Source organism: Argiope bruennichi, chromosome 4, assembly GCF_947563725.1.
Source record: "Argiope bruennichi chromosome 4, qqArgBrue1.1, whole genome shotgun sequence".
Lineage (NCBI taxonomy): Eukaryota > Metazoa > Arthropoda > Arachnida > Araneae > Araneidae > Argiope > Argiope bruennichi.
In genome coordinates this window covers 32128535-32138540 of record NC_079154.1, presented here as the reverse complement: position 1 = coordinate 32138540, position 10006 = coordinate 32128535, and positions in this window count along the sequence as shown.

The following is a 10006-nucleotide window of genomic DNA, read 5'->3' as shown; positions in this document are numbered from 1 at the left end:
ACATAAAATAATATTTACATTAAATTTTGTTATTGTTCTCATTAAATAAAATAAATTTTATTAAATCTGAACATTATCTAATAGATAAGAATTCCAAGGTTATTTAAGATTACTTATTTATCTGTAAAGAATTGGAAAGGCTGGTAAACGGGTATGAAAAAGAAAGATGATTTTTCATAAATAAAATATCCATGATTTTGAAAAATTCATACACCATTATATTCTATTGGAAATACTATATATTTCAGTAGAATATAATGGTGTATGAATTATATTCTTAATTAATCACTGTGACCACAAAATTAATCACTGTGATACTGCTCTCTTTTCACCATTAAATATAACCGAACAAGAAATATTTATTTCGGAAACTAGATGGCACCACAAATAACTTCCTTTACTTTTTTCGGCCCATTCATTTTTATTTCTTGTACGTACAACAGAAGAAGCAATATTTATCAGGAACTTAAAATAATGTTTAAGCTAAATTTTGTTACTGTTTATTTTATTATTCTCTTTTCTGTTAAATATTCAACATCATACAGGAAAAAATATATAATTCAAATAGTAAAAAGAAAAAATACCCCATAGCGATAAGATTTAATATTTTCTTTAACTATTGTGAAAAATGCATGTATACTCGTTACTGATTTGGAAATCTTATAACTTTAGATGAGCAGTTCTTGTATATATACAGGGGCTCAAAAAATTGAGAGTACACCTTACTTTTACTTGATAAATCCGACTTTCAATGCAAATAACTTATTACCGGAAAGTGCAAAAACGTTTTTATTTTTACACATAACAAATGGTTTAATTTAGAGTAAAAATAAAGAAAAATCAACGAAAAACTTCTAAACTGAAAAGTTTCAGAAGCATTTTAAATAAACATACGTAGAATTTTGCCTCAAAAAATTGAGAATACACCTTACTTTTACTTGATAAATCCGACTTTCAATGCAAATAACTTATTACCGGAAAGTGCAAAAACGTTTTTATTTTTACACATAACAAATGGTTTAATTTAGAGTAAAAATAAAGAAAAATCAACGAAAAACTTCTAAACTGAAAAGTTTCAGAAGCATTTTAAATAAACATACGTAGAATTTTGCCTCAAAAAATTGAGAGTACACCTTACTTTTACTTGATAAATCCGACTTTCAATGCAAATAACTTATTACCGGAAAGTGCAAAAACGTTTTTATTTTTACACATAACAAATGGTTTAATTTAGAGTAAAAATAAAGAAAAATCAACGAAAAACTTCTAAACTGAAAAGTTTCAGAAGCATTTTAAATAAACATACGTAGAATTTTGCCTCAAAAAATTGAGAGTACACCTTACTTTTACTTGATAAATCCGACTTTCAATGCAAATAACTTATTACCGGAAAGTGCAAAAACGTTTTTATTTTTACACATAACAAATGGTTTAATTTAGAGTAAAAATAAAGAAAAATCAACGAAAAACTTCTAAACTGAAAAGTTTCAGAAGCATTTTAAATAAACATACGTAGAATTTTGCCTCAAAAAATTGAGAATACACCTTACTTTTACTTGATAAATCCGACTTTCAATGCAAATAACTTATTACCGGAAAGTGCAAAAACGTTTTTATTTTTACACATAACAAATGGTTTAATTTAGAGTAAAAATAAAGAAAAATCAACGAAAAACTTCTAAACTGAAAAGTTTCAGAAGCATTTTAAATAAACATACGTAGAATTTTGCCTCAAAAAATTGAGAGTACACCTTACTTTTACTTGATAAATCCGACTTTCAATGCAAATAACTTATTACCGGAAAGTGCAAAAACGTTTTTATTTTTACACATAACAAATGGTTTAATTTAGAGTAAAAATAAAGAAAAATCAACGAAAAACTTCTAAACTGAAAAGTTTCAGAAGCATTTTAAATAAACATACGTAGAATTTTGCCTCAAAAAATTGAGAGTACACCTTACTTTTACTTGATAAATCCGACTTTCAATGCAAATAACTTATTACCGGAAAGTGCAAAAACGTTTTTATTTTTACACATAACAAATGGTTTAATTTAGAGTAAAAATAAAGAAAAATCAACGAAAAACTTCTAAACTGAAAAGTTTCAGAAGCATTTTAAATAAACATACGTAGAATTTTGCCTCAAAAAATTGAGAGTACACCTTACTTTTACTTGATAAATCCGACTTTCAATGCAAATAACTTATTACCGGAAAGTGCAAAAACGTTTTTATTTTTACACATAACAAATGGTTTAATTTAGAGTAAAAATAAAGAAAAATCAACGAAAAACTTCTAAACTGAAAAGTTTCAGAAGCATTTTAAATAAACATACGTAGAATTTTGCCTCAAAAAATTGAGAGTACACCTTACTTTTACTTGATAAATCCGACTTTCAATGCAAATAACTTATTACCGGAAAGTGCAAAAACGTTTTTATTTTTACACATAACAAATGGTTTAATTTAGAGTAAAAATAAAGAAAAATCAACGAAAAACTTCTAAACTGAAAAGTTTCAGAAGCATTTTAAATAAACATACGTAGAATTTTGCCTCAAAAAATTGAGAGTACACCTTACTTTTACTTGATAAATCCGACTTTCAATGCAAATAACTTATTACCGGAAAGTGCAAAAACGTTTTTATTTTTACACATAACAAATGGTTTAATTTAGAGTAAAAATAAAGAAAAATCAACGAAAAACTTCTAAACTGAAAAGTTTCAGAAGCATTTTAAATAAACATACGTAGAATTTTGCCTCAAAAAATTGAGAATACACCTTACTTTTACTTGATAAATCCGACTTTCAATGCAAATAACTTATTACCGGAAAGTGCAAAAACGTTTTTATTTTTACACATAACAAATGGTTTAATTTAGAGTAAAAATAAAGAAAAATCAACGAAAAACTTCTAAACTGAAAAGTTTCAGAAGCATTTTAAATAAACATACGTAGAATTTTGCCTCAAAAAATTGAGAGTACACCTTACTTTTACTTGATAAATCCGACTTTCAATGCAAATAACTTATTACCGGAAAGTGCAAAAACGTTTTTATTTTTACACGTAACAAATGGTTTAATTTAGAGTAAAAATAAAGAAAAATCAACGAAAAACTTCTAAACTGAAAAGTTTCAGAAGCATTTTAAATAAACATACGTAGAATTTTGCCTCAAAAAATTGAGAGTACACCTTACTTTTACTTGATAAATCCGACTTTCAATGCAAATAACTTATTACCGGAAAGTGCAAAAACGTTTTTATTTTTACACATAACAAATGGTTTAATTTAGAGTAAAAATAAAGAAAAATCAACGAAAAACTTCTAAACTGAAAAGTTTCAGAAGCATTTTAAATAAACATACGTAGAATTTTGCCTCAAAAAATTGAGAATACACCTTACTTTTACTTGATAAATCCGACTTTCAATGCAAATAACTTATTACCGGAAAGTGCAAAAACGTTTTTATTTTTACACATAACAAATGGTTTAATTTAGAGTAAAAATAAAGAAAAATCAACGAAAAACTTCTAAACTGAAAAGTTTCAGAAGCATTTTAAATAAACATACGTAGAATTTTGCCTCAAAAAATTGAGAGTACACCTTACTTTTACTTGATAAATCCGACTTTCAATGCAAATAACTTATTACCGGAAAGTGCAAAAACGTTTTTATTTTTACACATAACAAATGGTTTAATTTAGAGTAAAAATAAAGAAAAATCAGCGAAAAACTTCTAAACTGAAAAGTTTCAGAAGCATTTTAAATAAACATACGTAGAATTTTGCCTCAAAAAATTGAGAGTACACCTTACTTTTACTTGATAAATCCGACTTTCAATGCAAATAACTTATTACCGGAAAGTGCAAAAACGTTTTTATTTTTACACATAACAAATGGTTTAATTTAGAGTAAAAATAAAGAAAAATCAACGAAAAACTTCTAAACTGAAAAGTTTCAGAAGCATTTTAAATAAACATACGTAGAATTTTGCCTCAAAAAATTGAGAATACACCTTACTTTTACTTGATAAATCCGACTTTCAATGCAAATAACTTATTACCGGAAAGTGCAAAAACGTTTTTATTTTTACACATAACAAATGGTTTAATTTAGAGTAAAAATAAAGAAAAATCAACGAAAAACTTCTAAACTGAAAAGTTTCAGAAGCATTTTAAATAAACATACGTAGAATTTTGCCTCAAAAAATTGAGAGTACACCTTACTTTTACTTGATAAATCCGACTTTCAATGCAAATAACTTATTACCGGAAAGTGCAAAAACGTTTTTATTTTTACACATAACAAATGGTTTAATTTAGAGTAAAAATAAAGAAAAATCAACGAAAAACTTCTAAACTGAAAAGTTTCAGAAGCATTTTAAATAAACATACGTAGAATTTTGCCTCAAAAAATTGAGAGTACACCTTACTTTTACTTGATAAATCCGACTTTCAATGCAAATAACTTATTACCGGAAAGTGCAAAAACGTTTTTATTTTTACACATAACAAATGGTTTAATTTAGAGTAAAAATAAAGAAAAATCAACGAAAAACTTCTAAACTGAAAAGTTTCAGAAGCATTTTAAATAAACATACGTAGAATTTTGCCTCAAAAAATTGAGAATACACCTTACTTTTACTTGATAAATCCGACTTTCAATGCAAATAACTTATTACCGGAAAGTGCAAAAACGTTTTTATTTTTACACATAACAAATGGTTTAATTTAGAGTAAAAATAAAGAAAAATCAACGAAAAACTTCTAAACTGAAAAGTTTCAGAAGCATTTTAAATAAACATACGTAGAATTTTGCCTCAAAAAATTGAGAGTACACCTTACTTTTACTTGATAAATCCGACTTTCAATGCAAATAACTTATTACCGGAAAGTGCAAAAACGTTTTTATTTTTACACATAACAAATGGTTTAATTTAGAGTAAAAATAAAGAAAAATCAACGAAAAACTTCTAAACTGAAAAGTTTCAGAAGCATTTTAAATAAACATACGTAGAATTTTGCCTCAAAAAATTGAGAATACACCAATGAAATTTTTGCAATATCACGCATAGAAACGAAGTGTCACTACTAAGTTGCATGTATTTTGGCTCTTAAAATGGCCTCTAAACGTCATGGTATCGATTCGACCCATTTTTGGTGGTATCGGAAGATATTTTACCCCATTCTTCTTGCAACACTTATTTTAAATGGGGTTTGTTTCTAATTTTGTATTTTTGGACCCCTGCTTCGAGTGTGGTCCACAGATATTCAATGGTATTGATGTCGGGGTACTGTGGTGGTGTGTGTAACTGTTGTTTACAATGTGTAAGACACCATATTTTGACGTTACGTGCATTCTGTTTGAGGTCGTTGTCCTTCTGGAAAATGAAATTTCCATCTAAACTCAAATTTTTAACACTTTCCTTTAGATTGTTGAGACTATATGGTTCAACCAACTTTGGGCAGAAACTTTTCAAATCATAGGCAGAAGTGTAGATCCTGAAACTGTACGAAATGCCATTAGAGAAGCTGGATATAAAAGTGACATTGTTAGAGAGAAACCGTCCATCAGCTTGCAAATTCAGAAAAAGTATTTGAAGTTCGCAAAAACTCATCAATTGAGGATCAATAACCTTTGGAAGAAAGCTATATTTAGTAATGAAAGAAAACTCAACATTTTGGCAGTGACAGCCATCGTACTGTACGAAGAAAGCCTAATACTGCTTTAGATCCAAAAAATTTACGTCCTACAGTTAAACATGATGGTGACTCCGTCATGATTTGAGGTTGCATGGCTTCATCCGGGGTAGGAAATTTAATTTTTATAGATGGCATTATAAACGATATGGTTTTCTAGGGATATACTTTGCAGCAATCTAAAGGAAAGTTCTAAAAATTTGGGTTTGGATGGAAATTTCATTTTCCAATAGGACAACGACCCCAAACAGAATGCACGTAACGTCAAAATATGGTGTATTTTTCATTGTAAACAGCAGTTGCTGTTTACACCACACCACAGTACCCCGACATCAATACCATTGAATATATGTGGACCACACTCGAAGCAGGGGTCCAAAAACACAAAATTAGAAACAAAATCCATTTAAAACAAGTGTTGCAAGAAGAATGGGGTAAAATATCTTCAGAAACCACCAAAAATTGGTCGAATCGGTACCATGATTTTTAGAGGCCATTTTAAGAGCCAAAAGACATGCAACTTAAAAGTGACACTTCGTTTCTATGCGTGATATTGCAAAAATTTCATTGGTGTATTCTCAATTTTTTGAGGCAAAATTCTACGTATGTTAATTTAAAATGCTTCTGAAACTTTTCAATTTAGAAGTTTTTCGTTGATTTTTCTTTATTTTTACTCTAAATTAAACCATTCGTTATGTGTAAAAATAAAAACATATTTGCAGTTCCCGGTAATAAGTTATTTGCATTGAAAGTCGGATTTATCAAGTAAAATTAAGGTGTACTCTCAATTTTTTGAGCCACTGTATATATAGAGATAGATATAGATATAGATAATGGCTCTAAAGATTTGGATCAAATTTTGTATTTAGGTAAGGTTTTTTTGTCATCAGAGTGGGTGTAATTTAATTCTACATCATTTCTATGCCTACCAGAAAAATACTCATCTATTGTACTTCTGATTCCCATACTTGAGATGCCGTACGATAGGAGCATCGACTAATGTATACTGTGACGTACTAATTGTCCTAGAATCACGGTTGAAATATTAATTGGTGGGGAAAAAAACGATGCTCCTATCCTGTGTTTTGCATACACAGCCGCAAGCACATACATAGCCAATTTCGTAAGGTTTTGAAAACTGGTATAATCTTGTTATTAGATGTAGTCATATAGGTATTGGGTAGCCCATTAGTACTGTCTTGGTTACTGCATCTAATACTAATCTTGAATTTCAGATCCTTGACTTTTTTTGCAACCGCATGCATTGCACTAAACAGTTTTAGGTTCTACCACTTCGTGCATTCACTGCCACGATTCACCCTTGATATTCCGACCATCTATCTAATTAGATGACCCTTTCTTTGCTATCTCTTAACTATAGTAGAGAAGGAGTCATCTAATAAGATAGATGGTTTGATACAATAACACATTATCTGTAACGCACAGGAGAGTCATGCAGCAGTCAATGTGTCAGTTTTGAGCCTTAAATTCTGGGACATCTAATACTTCTGTGTTGGTATTTGATAATAATATTACATGCTCATGGCTGCGTGCAAGCACTCTATGAGTTTGTTTTATGATATTCTAACATCGGTAGTAGCATGCATATACTGTACAATATTGTATGACATTAAATAATATTCGTAATATTTTATAATATTGTTACACATTAAATTATATAATGTAATATCGCTGATATAAATGATATGATATAATATATTGTATAATATTGTGTAACATCATGTGCTATCTGGGATTTGAATATAGTTTAGTTATATTAACGTCCCGTTTAAAATAATACTAGGGTTATTTTAGGACGAACCTCGTAATTTTGAACCGCGGTCAGATGATAAGGAAGACACCTGAGTTGGCACCCCCTCTCCACACCACACCAAACCAGCGAGAGGACGCTTGGTCATGAAGGATTTAACGTGCAACAGACCCCCTTACACGATGGTTCTTCGGTGGAATCGGGTCACGAACCTGAAACTCTACGGTTCCGAAGCCAAGACTTTACCTTGGGTTTGAGTCATAATTCTATAGCTCCTGCATATTTTCAGTTATTCTAGGCGGAATCGGTGAAGTGCTGGGATCTTCAGTTTCACAGAAGACTACGATGTACTGAAATCCGCAAATCAATATTGGTTACAGAATATACAAAAAGCTGAATGGTATAAGTTTTCTGAAAAGAATTAACCTAAATAAGGTGCTAATAATTATGTAATTGAAATATAAATTCATAAATATCTTTAAAGATTGTCAGATTTGATCTCAGTTTGGGAAATGACTTGGAGCTTTATTTTTTACAAACCAGTTTGGCGTAGCAGTTATGAGAAAATAGCCCCGTACCATATAGATTCGGATCAAATATGTAAAAACCAATTCCATACGTACTAAGCAGCATTCAAACGAGGCCAACTACTGAGCTGAATGGAAGGTCACACCTACTTCCTGAACTCGCGTGACCACAATGGGACAATGGCAAATAATTGACTTGATGTGATGACTATAGGTGGGTTTATACTCGACCACTTATAAGATGGACAGTAGGCAACGTATGCGTAGAAAAGCTGAAATATGCTGTTCCGTCCATGGCAACAGCATTTGCCGGTTCATGTACTTGACCCGACGGACAGCAATATGCCACTCTATTGTATTTTTTCTTACTGCGCACGCGTTCATTGATTTTGGTGGGGTTTTTTGGTGCGAAAAAATTAATCATTTATTATAGATTAATTCCGATATGTTTTGCTTTTTGTTCGTTCTGATGCAAGGTTGTGTTTTTTTCACTTTAATTGCCATTTTTTCTATGGTTTTCCAAATTTATATATGGTGACGTTTTTTTTATTTATTATTATTATTTTACCACGTCTCTTTGTGTAAATATCCATCCCTTTAATACGATACGCAAAAAATTCAGGGACGCCAAAACGACAATTTATAGCCAAGCATGGAATTCCTGAATCTTTCTTATGTAAATTGTGGCAAACATAAAATAGTCTCTTTCTACGCATGTGGTGAATATTGACCGTCTCATAACTGGTCGAGTGTAAATCCGGCATATCTGCCATTGCCCCGTTGGAGTCACATGATGTTCCTAAGCTAGGCGTGGTCTTCCATTGCGCCCTATAGTTAGCCTCATGTGAACTCTGCTTACGTGAGATTTCAAAGTTTTTATCTTCATACAGATTTCACGTCATCCGCTTTCAAACTCCCATATTTTCAAAATGTATTTTCGATGAAAAGCAACTGAAGTGAAAATAGATTGGCACTTTCAAATCAAAATAACCTTTATAAAGCATTACAGCTTTAATTCTGGAAGCTATTCATCAACTAGGGTATAATCACAATAAGTTTATATACATACCTTTCTTTCGAGATGAGTCTCAGAAATAGTGATTTCGGAGAAACCCTCGTATTTGCCGAAGATCTGATATGCGATTTCTTTAAAAAATTCGAGATACATTTTAATCCTACAACAGGTGGTGAGAAATACCGAAACCCTTTTAGAAGAATTTTTAATGAAGATATACTATGGGTAGTATGCTTCTTCTCCCACCTGCCGACTAAACCTTGTTATGAGATGAATTACTTTCCCAGAGGCTACAGCGTTTTGGATTTCCTTCATTTCTGTGGGAAAAAAGCTCTTGAGGCTTTACGCGACGTCCAAAATGGAATCACTTGGGCAGGAGATTATGCCATACTTTCAATAACCTTTTGTTTGACCCAGTTTATGCTGTCTGGTGAGTTTGAAAGAAACGGTGGTTGGTTTGAACTAAAAGAAGTGAGTTCGAAGCTATGCAAGTTTCATGTATTTTGTTCTGTTGTTTGTATTGGTAACAGATACGTGCAAACAAGCGGAGAGAATGGTGAGAATGCAATTAATGGATGCGAACTTGCAGCACTGAAGCAAACAAGCGGAGAGAATGGTGAGAATGCAATTAATGGATGCGAACTTGCAGCACTGAAGAATTCTTGATATATCCATTTATTCACTACAAACATCTGCTTTACCTTCTGTTCCATACCAAGTGTTGCATGTTCTGGGTTTGATCATTCCAATTGTCCACTATGCATCCTTTATTTTATTATTAAAATGCTTCTCCAGAATCTTGCATGGTGATGGAAAATGTAATTTTATTGTTTTTAGCTCTAACTTTATTGCATATGCCATGTTAATGCTTGTATATTTATGCTGGCACTTCTCATTACTGTTAAAATCATTTTTTCCCATATTTCATTTCTAATTGTACTGAAGTCAATCATCTTAGCAGTAAATGAATATTTTTATCCTATGAGAAGAAA